The 14,540-nt window shown below is 46.3% G+C and overlaps 1 protein-coding gene across 2 annotated transcripts in view; it reads right to left on the bottom strand.

The window, feature by feature from the left end:
* LOC126530527 (gamma-butyrobetaine dioxygenase-like) overlaps positions 1-14,040 on the bottom strand; it is an 82,747-nt gene extending 68,707 nt beyond the window's left edge. For both annotated transcript variants that reach the window (XM_050177796.3, XM_055070634.2), the window contains exon 1: positions 13,890-14,040. The gene's annotated coding sequence lies outside the window, so the exon portion shown is untranslated. The remainder of the gene's footprint in view (positions 1-13,889) is intronic.
* Positions 14,041-14,540: the final 500 nt, after the last annotated feature.

Genomic DNA, 14,540 nt, shown 5'->3' with positions numbered 1-14,540 from the left:
AGAGACAATGCAGCACATATTACTAGAATGCCCCGCGTACCGCGACGAGAGACAGTTTATTGAGCAACAAATGGACATGATTTGCCACGAACCGCTAACATTACCGAGCAACCTAGGTCCAATGCCCGGCCCTTCAAAACAGCGGCGGGTTTTGGATTTATTGTTCAAATACCTGTCAGAAATTGGTCTAATAGGAAAGCTCTAAAGATTGCACACATCATATACAAAAGCCTAAATTTACCCGCCACGTCACCTGTAAATATTAGTATCAGGTCCACTTGGACATTTCATATTTATTTTTATTATCTTTTTCTCCCACCCTCTTCTGGAATCTTTTAATCCCATTGCCCATCCCTATACAGAGTATACGCGCCGGCAAAATTCTCTGTTTTTCTAATAAAGAGCCCTCTCTCTCTCTCTCTCTCTCTCTCTCTCTCTCTCTCTCTCTCTCTCTCTCTCTCTCTCTCTCCCGCACCCGGACCTACTGAAATTTTTCTTACGGACAATTCGAGCATAGAGGTTTTCGTGAATATGGGCTCAGAATAGTGATCAGAGCGCCGGCGTGATTTAGCAATGCTATACAGCGCGACAGTTGCGCATTTCGCACCGCTGTGACAAAGACAGCCGGCGTTTTGTTGTTCACACGTTGACAGGAATTTCTAGTCACGAACTTTCCTCCAGATCGGGCGCTCCATCCCAGCGCGAGAACCATGACGCTATTATGACGCAAACAAAAAGAAGCTTGCAACAAAAAGCGAGTAAGCAAAACTGGAATGTGTTCAGTTAATTGTAGTGCAAGAATAAAGCTCAATTCTACATTAGACTGCTGCTTAGTGCGCGGCGAAAGCAGTTATTCATAGCAAATTTCTGCAAATGGGAACTGAACGTGCCGTGAACAAAAGGAAATATAAACTAGCGATTACTAATTAGTGTGTCGCTGATTTTTTACACAATTACGAAGCTGAAATAAGTGCGCACTTCGTTCTACGCGCTTGGCATGCGAAAAGAAACTTATTTGAGTTACTGTTCAAGGACTGCTTTTTCTGTCTCTTTCTTTACTGAAGCGGACTTACGACACCATATTTTTTTAGAACCTCATAATAGAAGGTGTTACCCGCCATGGCTGTTCAGTGGCTATGGTGTTGGGCTGCTGAGCACGAGGTCGCGGGATCAAATCCCGGCCACGGCGGCCGCATTTCGATGGAGGCGAAATGCGAAAACACCCGTGTACTTAGATTTAGGTGCACGTTAAAGAACCCCAGGTGGTCGAAATTTCCGGACTCCTCCACTACGGCGGGCCTCATAATAAGAAAGTGGTTTTGGCACGTAAAACGTCATAATTTTTTTCAATAGGAGGTGTTCCAAACATGGCGTCTATGACGTGCTTCCGGCTCCGCAATCGCTTCCAGCGGATGCAGTCAGCATAAGCATAGCCCTCGACATCCGTTTCTTGCTGCGGCTTGGATTTGGACACCACCTTTGGCGTTACCGTTGTTTTACCGCCGTCGCTTATACAGTCACACTTGAACAGCAAAAGCGCCGTCCATCGGCACACTATTCGTCTCGACCCCGTCGCATCTCGCTCCTTGTCCGTCAGGAAGGATGCATGAAAAGAATATGGTTGACGACAAAACGTTGTACTTCCCGCGCTATCTCACTGCGACGTCATCGACTTTTGGCAGCGACTGCTCGGAGCTACTGTTAGCTGTTTATCGCCAGAGAACGTGCTAACCTTCGTAGGGAACAAACCATAGACTCGACCCTAGTTTCGAGAACATTTCTCAGCAAGAATCACCCAAATACGAGAAAAGCCTTCGAAGTTCGTGACGTCGCACAAACGTTCGGCCGCTGTGGTCAGGTTGAAAAATCGAAGGTGAACTTTGTCATTCTCTCCGGTAGTAACGGAGAGAGAGAGAGTAAGGAGATGAAAGGCAGGGAAATTGACCAAATATTTTCCCGACAAGTAAATGCAAGTAGTACCCTTTTCTTTTCAAGCATAATTTAGTGTGTTAACTGAGCTAGTGCAGGTATTTAGCACCCATTCAGGCTCGTGCTCACTGCATGCTAGATAGATAGATAGATAGATAGATAGATAGATAGATAGATAGATAGATAGATAGATAGATAGATAGATAGATAGATAGATAGATAGATAGATAGATAGATAGATAGATAGATAGATAGATAGATAGATAGATAGATAGATAGATAGATAGATAGATAGATAGATAGATAGATAGATAGATAGATAGATAGATAGATAGATAGATAGATAGATAGATAGATAGATAGATAGATAGATAGATAGATAGATAGATAGATAGATAGATAGATAGATAGATAGATAGATAGATAGATAGATAGATAGATAGATAGATAGATAGATAGATAGATAGATAGATAGATCATCAGCAGCAGCAGCATCATCATCAGCCTGGTTACACCCACTGCAGGGCAAAGGCCTCTCCCATACTTCTCCAACTACGCCGGTCATGTACTAATTGTGGCCATGTTGTCCCTGCAAACTTCTTAATCTCATCCGCCCACCTAACTTTCTGCCGCCCCCTGCTACGGTTCCCTTCCCTTGGAATCCATTCCGTAACTCTTAATGACCATCGGTTATCTTCCCTCCTCATTACGTGTCCTGCTCACGCCCATTTCTTTTTCTTGATTTCAACTAAGATATCATTAACTCGCGTTTGTTCCCTCACCCAATCTGCCCTTTTCTTATCCCTTAACGTTACACCTATCATTCTTCTTTCCATAGCTCGTTGCGTCGTCCTCAATTTAAGTAGAACCCTTTTCGTAAGCCTCCAGGTTTCTGCCCCGTACGTGAGTACTGGTAAGACACAGCTGTTATAAACTTTTCTCTTGAGGGATAATGGCAATCTGCTGTTCATGATCTGAGAATGCCTACCAAACGCACCCCAGCCCATTCTTATTCTTCTGATTATTTCAGTCTCATGATCCGGATCCGCAGTCACTACCTGTCCTAAGTAGATGTATTCCCTTACCACTTCCAGTGCCTCACTACCTATCGTAAACTGCTGTTCTCTTCCGAGACTGTTAAACGTTACTTTAGTTTTCTGCAGATTAATTTTTAGACCCACCCTTCGGCTTTGCCTCTCCAGGTCAGTGACCATGCATTGCAGTTGGTCCCCTGAGTTACTAAGCAAGGCAATATCATCAGCGAATCGCAAGTTACTAAGGTATTCTCCATTAACTCTTATCCCCAATTCTTCCCAATCCAGGTCTCTGAATACCTCCTGTAAACAAGCTGTGAACAGCATTGGAGAGATCGTATCTCCCTGCATGGCGCCTTTCTTTATTGGGATTTCGTTGCTTTCTTTATGGAGGACTACGGTGGCTGTGGAGCCACTATAGATATCTTTCAGTATTTTTACATACGGCTCGTCTACACCCTGATTACGCAATGCCTCCATGACTGCTGAGGTTTCGACTGAATCAAACGCTTTCTCGTAATCAATGGAAGCTATATATAAAGGTTAATTATATTCCGCACATTTTTCTATCACCTGATTGATAGTGTGAATATGGTCTATTGTTGAGTAGCCTTTACGGAATCCTGCCTGGTTCTTTGGTTGACGGAAGTCTAAGGTGTTCCTGATTCTATTTGCAATTACCTTAGTAAATACTTTGTAGGCAACGGACAGCAAGCTGATCGGTCTATAATTTTTCAAGTCTATGGCGTCCCCTTTCTTAGGGATTAGAATTATGTTAGCGTTCTTCCAAGATTCCGGTACGCTCGAAGTCATGAGGCATTGCGTATACAGGGTGGCCAGTTTCTCTAGAACAATCTGCCCACCATCCTTCAACAAATCTGCTGTTACCTGATCCTCCCCAGCTGCCTTCCCCCTTTGCATACCTCCCAAGGCTTTCTTTACTTCTTCCGGCGTTACCTGTGGGATTTCGAATTCCTCTCGACTATTCTCTCTTTCATTATCGTCGTGGGTGCCACTGGTACTGTATAAATCTCTATAGAACTCCTCAGCCACTTGAACTATCTCATCCATATTACTAGTGATATTGCCGGCTTTGTCTCTTAACGCATACATCTGATTCTTGCCAATACGTAGTTTCTTCTTCACTGCTTTTAGGCTTCCTCCGTTCCTGAGAGCATGTTCAATTCTATCCATATTATACTTCCTTATGTCAGCTGTCTTACGCTTGTTGATTAACTTCGACAGTTCTGCCAGTTCTATTCTAGCTGTAGGGTTAGAGGCTTTCATACATTGGCGTTTCTTGATCAGATCTTTCGTCTCCTGCGATAGTTTACTGGTATCCTGCCTAACGGAGTTACCGCCGACTTCTATTGCACACTCCTTAATGATGCCCACAAGATTGTCGTTCATTGCTTCAACACTAAGGTTCTCTTCCTGAGTTAAAGCCGAATACCTGTTCTGTAGCTTGATCTGGAATTCGTCTATTTTCCCTCTTTCCGGTAACCCATTTATCAGCTTCTTATGTACCAGTTTCTTCCGTTCCCTCCTCAGGTCTAGGCTAATTCGAGTTCTTATCATCCTATGGTCACTGCAGCGCACCTTGCTGAGCACGTCCACATCGTGTATGATACCAGGGTTAGCGCAGAGTATGATGTCTACTTCATTTCTAGTCTCGCCGTTCGAGCTCCTCCACGTCCACTTTCGGCTATCCCGCTTGCGGAAGAAGGTATTGAGTATCCGCATATTTTTCGGTTCCGCAAACTCTACTATTAACTCTCCCCTGCTATTCCTAGTGCCTATGCCTTATTCCCCCACTGCCTTGTCTCCAGCCTGCTTCTTGCCTACCTTGGCATTAATGTCGCCCATCAGTATAGTGTATTTTGTTTTGACTTTACCCATCGCCGATTCCACGTCTTCATAGAAGCTTTCGACTTCCTGGTCATCATGACTGGATGTAGGGGCGTAGATCTGTACAACCTTCATTTTGTACCTCTTATTGAGTTTCACAACAAAACCTGCCACCCTCTCGTTAATGCTATAGAGTTCATGTATGTTACCAGCTATATTCTTATTAATCAGGAATCCGACTCCTAGTTCTCGTCTCTCCGCTAAGCCCCGGTAGCACAGAACGTGCCCGCTTTTTAGCACTGTATATGCTTCTTTTGGCCTCCTAACTTCACTGAGCCCTATTATATCCCATTTACTGCCCTCTAATTCCTCCAATAGCACTGCTAGACTCGCCTCACTAGATAACGTTCTAGCGTGAAACGTTGCCAGGTTCATATTCCAATGGCGGCCTGTCCGGAGCCAGGGATTCTTAGCACCCTCTGCTGCGTTGCAGGTCTGACCGCCGCCGTGGTCAGTTGCTTCGCAGATGCTGGGGACTGAGGGCCGGGGTTTGACTGTTGTGTTCATATAGGAGGTTGTGGCCAAGTACTGCACCACGGTGGCCAATCCTGCTCTCGTGAGGGAGTGCGTTACCGGTTCTGGTCACCGGGATCAGGCCACACTCCAGGCCTGTTTATGCCATTTTATCAACACGCGGATTTTTTTTAATCCGGTGGAAAACTGCGCGGCACCGGGATTCGAACCACGGACCTCTTGCACGCGAGGCGGGTGTTCTACCTCTACGCCACCGCGTAGGTAGATAGATAGATAGATAGATAGATAGATAGATAGATAGATAGATAGATAGATAGATAGATAGATAGATAGATAGATAGATAGATAGATAGATAGATAGATAGATAGATAGATAGAAATATAAAATAATTTTAATTACAGCTGTACATGTTTGCTTGGCGAAATGTCTGACATGCAGCTAGCTGGTCAAGCGACTGAGTAGCTCAGTATGTGATGATGCAAAGAAAGGAAAAGCGAATGCACAGTGACACGTCTTCGTTGCCAGCCACCACAAAGATATGGTTCCAGGAATTAAATGCGCAGTGCAGTGGCAATGCACCGGCAGAAGTGTCTGGGGACAAGTGGAAATGGAGAAGAGCCGATGAGATGTACGCGCAGAGCACTCTGACCGATATCATTAGACAGCTGCTTCCGTTTTATCAACATTATGTCCCAATATATTGTCCACTTCGACAGCTGGGCGACCGGTGCACAACCGGGTACACGGGAAGATACCAGTGACGCAATCCTGTACTTGATACGACGACCTCTCGATCTGCGCGCGTCTCGCATTGCACTTAGTTGCTGATAAGCAGAAACGGTCGAGATAAGGCGGGTGTGCAGAGTCGGAGTTCAGCGAAGCAGCCGAAACCGGACTTGCACTCGGTGTAGCAACGCGAGTACGGGTGGAGTGGCGCACTCTAAATAAAGGTCAGCTTTTGCTTGATCCCGTCAAGGACGAAATAATTGCATTGGCCACTGGCGATATTGGAGATAGGCCGTTCAAGAATGGCGCTCAGTGACCTGCACGAGATAAATTCCGCCGAATCTCCCGTGTCCCAACCGTAGGTGCTATGTGACGATCTGACCAGGCCGAAAAGATCGGTCGTGTGTAAAGAATAGTGTGCACGGAGCGTAACGCAATGGCTCACGTTTTAAGTATCACAACTTAATCTATTCTTCGCTTACTGATTCTTTCGTTCCAGTTTCGCAAAAAAGCTTGTATTTTTTTTCTGTATGTACCGTTCAATAAAACACTTGACATTCGCTAACGAAATTGTTCCACGTCTTTACACCAGTTCGCATCTCCTGTGGTCAGGTGCGCATGAGACGCAGCCTTATACATTTAATGCGACAGCAGTTTAAATCTGAAAAACAGGAACTGAATTCATAAAGCTCTTCATTTGTAAATTCGGCTTGCTGGCCGCTCTCGCTAATAATAATCATACATCAAGATCTGTTGGCATCTCAACTTCTGAGCAGTTCTAGCATAACAAAATTTTTGTGAACTCCGTTTCATACATGGCAAGCAACACTACGAAGGCGAGAGAGACTTCTTTAGCTGCTCGCATTCACGAGCAAGAATAGTGGGTCACATGTAAAACACACACACACACACACACACACACACACACACACACACACACACACACACACACACACACACACACACACACACACACACACACACACACACACACACACACACACACACACACACACACACACACACATGGGTATGAGTCGTGCAATTCGATGTGACATTAGACAGTTTTAGTTCAGCGCGTTTAGCGTAATAGCGGGCTTGACGGAATAGCACGATCTAATTGCGTTTGCCCAGAACACCCATAGCGTTTAGCGTACGGACGCTATTTCTCACATTTAGGTTTTTACCGTGTGCAGACGGGTTTCGGTACGAAAAGGAACCTTTGCCTACGCACAGCGCCAAGCCTAGCCTGCGTTATTTTGTACTTCTTTGCGGTTATTTTGTATACTTCTTTTGTATACAAGCCCGGTGGTTCGCGTCCCTTAACTTTGCGTACGCAAAATCTAAAACGGTATCGCGTGGTTTATCTAGTTTACGTAAGACATGGCGGTGGTCCCTAACTGAATTTGTCGTTTTTTTTTTTTGTAGAAGTAACTTCTTTCATAGCAAATGACTGTGTAAACGCGTCTTTCGCTTAGTCTCGGACCGCTTCGACGTACGACAGATGGATAGCGTTGCGGAGTTTTTGAGATCGCTTCTCACTTCTAACGCGTCGGGGCCTAACGACATAAATCACCAATGAGCACCAGGTTAAAGAGGGTAGGGCTAAGTAATCCGCCTTGCGGTACACCACGACTGCTATAACCAGGCGCCGTTGGTTCACCTTCAGTCAAAATAAAAATCTTCCGTTCAAATAGCTGCGCATTCCGGAACGGCAGCGCCACCTATCGGCGAAGTCGAGAGCTGGGCGCGATGGCATGTGGCCTCTGAGGTCGGGCGATCTCGGGGGCCATGGACGGCAGGCTTGTACTTACTTCGCCATGAGGCGGCGGACATGGAACGTACAAACACAACGCGCTCCCGGCTATCACTAAGCTGCTTCACCCACTTTCTGACGCACAGACAAAGGTTGACGAATAGATAAGAGCGCTTATGTGCACGAAGCATGCGAAATTTAAAGCGTAATTGAAAAGTCTCCTGGCACATAAACTATGCTATCACGCTAAAATAAAACTCACTTTCTGCCACGCTCATTTGTGGAATGGTAACGCTATGCCACTTAACCCCGCGATTACGCAAACCGTAAACTAAGACTGCTTATGAAGGGCCACTCTTAATGACAAAAAAAACATTTAGATTTCTCCGGTGCTGAGCAGAATCGAACCCACCTTACACACCTACATGCAGACACTTTTCTGTGAATATATGCGCGGACTTCGCGGTGGCACCACCAGATGGTGCCACTTGTCTAATTGGATGCGCGAGGAGCCCGGCTGCACACACGCCTCATACATAATGCCTTTCGTCGGTGGTAAGAGAGCGGCTGTACTAAGTGTTCAATGAAGTGGGTAATAGGGTGCACTGTGTATTCAATAAACCTTAAACAGCAAACATTAACGTTGACATTCAACGTGAGATAAGTGGCGCTGGAATTTTTCATTGTAACTTCTCCATTGCTATGCACACAATGTCATCTTCGTCCGCCGCAGTATAAGTAAATAATGTTAACATCACCATCCATGCGTGCGTGATTGAAACAAATCTTGAAGGCTTTGGTCTTGCTGGCTGCTTACGGCGGAAAGAGTTACACGAGCCACAAACACTTTATGACCACCATGCCTCGGGCATCACTTCTTGCCTGTTGTGGACTCCGAAATACACGCACATGTGCCCGCACTTTCAGAGGTTGTGTGGCACAAAACTCCATGCTTCAAGTAGTTAGCACGGGAAAAACTGCCGTGTTTCAAGTAATCACATTGAAGCTAACTACTTGATACTTAGCTGTTTCAAGCGGGGCACGAGCTTGATTAGCAGTTTCATGCTGCTTTGCCACGTGGAGAGGACGATGCTTAAGAAGAAGACGTGACCCGAAGACCGCCAGATGACGACAGCGCAAGGCAAATGGCTCAGTGACAGGGCAAACCAAGCTTTAAGGTTCTTACTGCTGTGGAAGTAAAATATGGTCTTGTTGTCCAAAATTTAACGGGAACGAAGTGGCGATAAACGTACAATTTTCTGTTGAATGTTTTAGAATAGATTGACAGCTTGTTTAGCGTAGCAGCGCAAGCCTCTGTGCACGCCGCAAGGACATCTGACAAGGATAGCGAAATGCAGCGGGATGCCACATCAAAAAGCATCGTAAGCATGCAGTCAAACCTAAAGAAAAGCATGGAGTTCTATAGTAAAACGCCGAGTTTTTAAGGACTACACTGTCACGCTGTGCGCTTGCCTCTTCAGCAGGAAAGACACTGCACTGTTCTTGCAGTCTGCTAATACCAAATTATCAAACTTCACCACGACTTAAAGCAGAAAAGCCACGGAATTATTTTCCTGTGGCTGCCTGGCCATTGCGGGATCAGTGGAAATGACCAAGCAGACAAAGCTGCCCGAAAGTCACATCAATAACAACACAGCATTCCCATTCCTCTTTCCAGGACAGACGCTGCAAGGCTGCTTCGTCACCTCGAACGCAAGCTCTCTTTAAACATAAGACGCACCAGCTTCCACGAACGGAATCCTACGCCCCCCATACCGACCTCCACATAAGTTTCATCGACGTGAGGCATCGCTTGTATACCGGCTGTGGTTGGGAGTGGCTTTCACGAAGGCGTACACTACTTTGATTGGAAGGACCGACAGTGCTGTGTGCAACGTCGCCGACTGCGAAGAGAACATCGAACGCTTATTGTGCGACTGTCGTCGATTTCAGTCGGAGAGACAAACATTATCTATAGCACTGCGACGAGTGGACGATCGGCCATTGTCCGTGCAAGTGCTACTTGAAGACCGTCCCCATCGCTCGTCGGCCCACAAAGCAATGAAGGCACTTTTATCTCTCTTGAGGGCGACTTGCCTATGTGAACGCATTTGACTTGCTCAGGCCCTCCGCCGTGCGTGTGCCAGCTCACTGCACCGTTTTTCCCCATTCCCCTCTCTTTCTCATCTTTCTATTCCCTCTTTCCCCTCTCCGAGAGTAGGGTAGCCAACCAGACGCATTTGTGGTTAACATCCCTGCTTTTTCTCTTTCTTTCCTCCTCCTCCTCCTCCTGCTAGCTGTAGGAAATCTTATTTCGACGTTCCATTGTTTTCAACTATAGGCCGCATATCCAAGAGAAGAGCGAGTACTTAATGAGGTTATAAAAACGAGAAAGAGTAATTGCTCCGGCACGACATTGAAGGAGGCCGATACAGCACCGGAAATAGTCTTCGTTGCTGAAGGGAGCTTCGAGGACGCTTTCGCAGGCGCATCGCCGATAAGCCGGTTGGTCAGGGCGTTCGAGAGCAGAAAAGCTATCGGTTGTGACATGTCGTATCGCCGCTCACACAAAGAACGTGGTTTTTCCGCAGCTTGATTAACCGTGCTTTCGCGATTCCACGGATATTGCTGTGCACCGAATGCGGTGGATTGAGCTCTTTATTACTGATTCCGTTTTGACAAACACTACGCAACAACTGCAGTGCATAGCGAATTGAGCGCGTCGAAGGGACACCTCTTGTGGCATGATCTGTTGGTTGCTGTAGGGTTGACGCTCTCCTCAAGTAGTTATAGGACCTGAAGCGACTTTCATAGTTGATTTGCTACTATCACGTTTTTAAAACTGCTTGTGTGGAAGGCAGCGAATTTGATCCATTGCGTCTTTTGAGTATGCTGTTACAGTTACTTAGCTAAAACATAGCAGGCAGTACACTCGCCATTTTTGAAGCTGCACTGTGTCTGTAGGAAACGTATCTGAAAACAGCCTTGTTCAGAGCTTGGTCACTCTACAAAGCGCAGGCGATTGAAATCAGTCCTCGCACCTCCACTACAGTGAGTGGAACAGACCAACGGGAGGTAAACCAGCTTTCACGCTCATTAAAACGGTTTTCTCTTTTCATTTACATCGAAGGCTATACAGACTCAATTCAATTAACTGATGATGCAGACAAAGAAAATAATGTATGAAACTCTGACATCGTGTGAAGCATATGGAACAATAAAAACAACGATGCACAAAGTGAGATTTACCGAACGGTACAAGCTTCAGCTGCTTGGGCTCCTGAGCGCGCTACAATATTTCCTGAGGGCATGAGCCCATTGAATGCAATCAAATTTGTCCAATAAGCTTTCTCACAGTGTCAAGTGCGTTCTTCACACCTAGTTAACAACAAGGAATGCATGAATTCTTCCTTTCCAACTTTAGAGCCACGTTTGTCGCGTACCGGTTTCTGGAATGTTGCTTATTGTGACAACCTAACAATTACTTTGTTATACGTACACTGTTGACCTAAAACAACATTCGCATAAATGCGCCAGCCGATTAAGTTCGCTTATTTACCGCACTTCAAGCAATTTTGCGAGTTTGAAACAACTGTCTTGTCCATACAGATCGGTCTTTGTGTGACTGCATTCAGTGTAAAGCCTGAACGTCTAGGCACATTTTATACAGTATCCTGATGTCGCTGCTCGGCCAAAAGTAATATATTAGCTTGGAACAACTAGATTTTATTTTCTAATTAGCCTAGCGTTTAGATTAACCGATCAAGGTCATTATTTTGTGAGTGGGCTCAGCTGGTTCAGCTTTGTTTCAGAGGTGAACAGCAGGTCCACTGCATTTTTGTGGGTGGAGCTTCTTTGCCATTCTAAGTTGCCACCGACCATAGTGTAAATTCTATTGCGTTCCAACGTGCCAACAGATTAAGTAATACAAAGTCATTCTTGTAGCTTTTCATGGAGCAAGGTAATAAAATTGGCAAGGGTATCTGAATTTCACTGAACTAAGAAAATACGCTCACGGATCTACGAAGATATTTATTTCATTTATAGAACTTGGATAGAAGACGGGCCTTTGCTTACAAATTTAGTGTATTATGAAGATTTTTATGTAGTAATTATTTTTATAGGTATCAGAATGTGATGGTTAACAAGTGAGTAGAGCCATTGGTCATTGCTTTGACAGAAAGCAATTAGACAAAGTGACAAACAAGAGCTTACAGAGTGATTGTAGAGATGAATAGTATAGCCCCTTACGTTGTGCTCACAGAAGATAATTTTTCGGTCAAAGAATGAACAGAACTGTGTAGGGCAACAAGATTAAGAAGAAACATTTGTTGGTCCTTGGACACCACGCTGCTGCCAATGAGGAAAGCACAAGACCAGTCTGTAGCAATAAACTCAGCAACGGCAGACTGGCCTTAACGTTTTCGCGTTGGGCTCTACTTCGCGGTCAAGAAAATGTTGTTGAGAATGATTTAGCTGTATGAGGATTCGATTACCCTCTAGACTAGGAACGCGGACAGTGATAGAGGGATGAAAGAACGGAAAGGCAGGGAGGTAAACCCGTACAGAAATCCGGCATGCTACCCGACGTAGTTCACTACTGCTATTGTATAGGCTTATCGCTTCAGCTTTCACACCTATCGTGCTTTCATCGGTAATTGATAAATTAGTCTCATTCATGGCCTACGCACGCCCTGCATGAGTTGGGTCCACCTGTGAGAAAACCTGGTCTTTTCTCGCATCAGGTTTGTGATCACGCATGGAAGTGACTTCGCGTGGTCGCATTAAATCACATGAACGAAATACACCTTCTGACTCAGGCATACAAGGCTCGAAGCAACAACTGATGCTGGAACAGCGCGCTCGCTGTAGACTAACTCCGCGAGTACAATTCACGGACTCGAATTCACTGAACAGGTAACCTGTCGTAACGGTTACTAAATAGGATACAGAGTATACCGCAGGCATAGCAATAAAATAAAAAGCGGAGCATAAAGTTTCCTCTACGACAAGAGCATCCCGTAGATAGGAAATGTTGCTCGTAGAAAAGTTGCTCAGAAAAGTGGTTTGCGCCTTGCTTGGGTGCGTACAAGAGGGAATTTTTCTTTACCTACTTAAATTGCTTATTTAGAGCACGAAACCATGATTGGTTGCTCTCAATGCTTCGAGCAGACCTGGTACTAGCATCACACGCAAGTTTGTCAGCGAACACGGGGTCTAGAATGCAATGACAGCGCGCGGAGACACCTGAATCCGTTTAATGCGGGAGGATGGAAGTAAAAGGCCTCCTGGTCTTTCTTTTCGAGGGCCAATCCTGGGAACCGCGCTAATGATCGACGGGCACCGAGCCACTCTTGCGTTAATCTCAGCTGCCGTGAGTATAGCTGAAGGGTACGGCTGCTCATGAACGCAGTCGCGGTGTTATTGTCTTATTCCGATGCCTGCCGAACGAGCTACACTGCATTTGTAAACAGCGTCTCCGGTTCAGTATTCTGGCCGTTTTAGTTTCCTGGGCGAGCAAGCTAGTCGCCGTCTAGTGACATCACTATGATTATATCGCAGAAGCTGCACTCCTACGCGCGATGTGTGGATACGCATAAGATCTAATAATGAAGGTCGTGGTTAATTTAGCTGCAGCGCTATTGACAATGTACCCATAGCAGCAGAGTTTTCAGGCTGGGAGTGTAACGATGTCGCGGTGTAACACGGAGCTTGGAAATTTTCACACGCCGTGAGCAGTTTTCCTATGGATGAGTCGGGGGAAGGGCGTCTCGAGGACGCTGCGGCGACGGAATACCTTTCACACAGCGGTCAGCGATGCCGCGTCTGTCTACTCGGGGAGAATTGGCACAATGCACGCGGTGGATGGCCAAGCAGGAAGTGCGCGGACAAACCTCCGATTGACAGGCAGTGTGACTTGCGCGACAAAGTGCTGCGGAAGACAGCACTCATGCATGAGTTGAAACAAGCTTATCATTCGCTTCCGTGACCGACGGCTTCCCCAAAGAGTTGTTGCCCGAGACAAGCGCAAAATGAGGATGCAACGCGCATGCACACTCACCGGTCCTGACGTCAGGTCTGCAACTGGCGCGACCATTGAAAACCGAAGGGTCAGGGAAAAACTATTTATAGCCGAGCGCCGGTTCCCCGCGGTTTGGGCGCGGGCCTGCGCCAAACTCTCGTCCTGAGGTGTCGACCAATGGGAAGGCCGGCCGAAGGGGCTGCGCCTGTTTGGGCAACAGTGGAGGGCCGTGCGGCTGTGCGATAAGGCGCGGGAGAGAGTTGGCCGACGGCGGCAGAATCTCTCTCCTCTCGTCCCGCGATACGACGGGACGAGGCCACAGCGATAACGGGGGCAGTGTTGGCGTCGGTGGTAAATCAAGAACCAGAAAATGAAAACCATATGCGACTATCGGTCTCGGCCGCACTTGCGGGTTTCGACGACGTATTCCACCGGAGTCTGGGTATAAGATGTGGTGCTCTGGATTTTATGCGCAGCGCCAGCAGCGCGCTCCGCGCCTGACCTTCTTCCGTGTGCATGCGTTGCCTCCATAGGTCGGCATGCTCATAAATCACTTATGATCACTCACTCACTTCACAGTCGTCAAGGTGAGATTGAGTGTGTAACGTTAGTCTGAGGGACGTTAGCAAAAACTTGAATAAGCATAGAGGGGACCATGAGTGCACGTTAGTATGAAGGCGAGTGAATTCC

The sequence above is a fragment of the Dermacentor andersoni genome, chromosome 4 (genome assembly GCF_023375885.2).
Source record: "Dermacentor andersoni chromosome 4, qqDerAnde1_hic_scaffold, whole genome shotgun sequence".
Lineage (NCBI taxonomy): Eukaryota > Metazoa > Arthropoda > Arachnida > Ixodida > Ixodidae > Dermacentor > Dermacentor andersoni.
The sequence above is the reverse complement of the archived record's forward strand: the minus strand, read 5'-3'. Positions and strand labels throughout refer to the sequence as shown.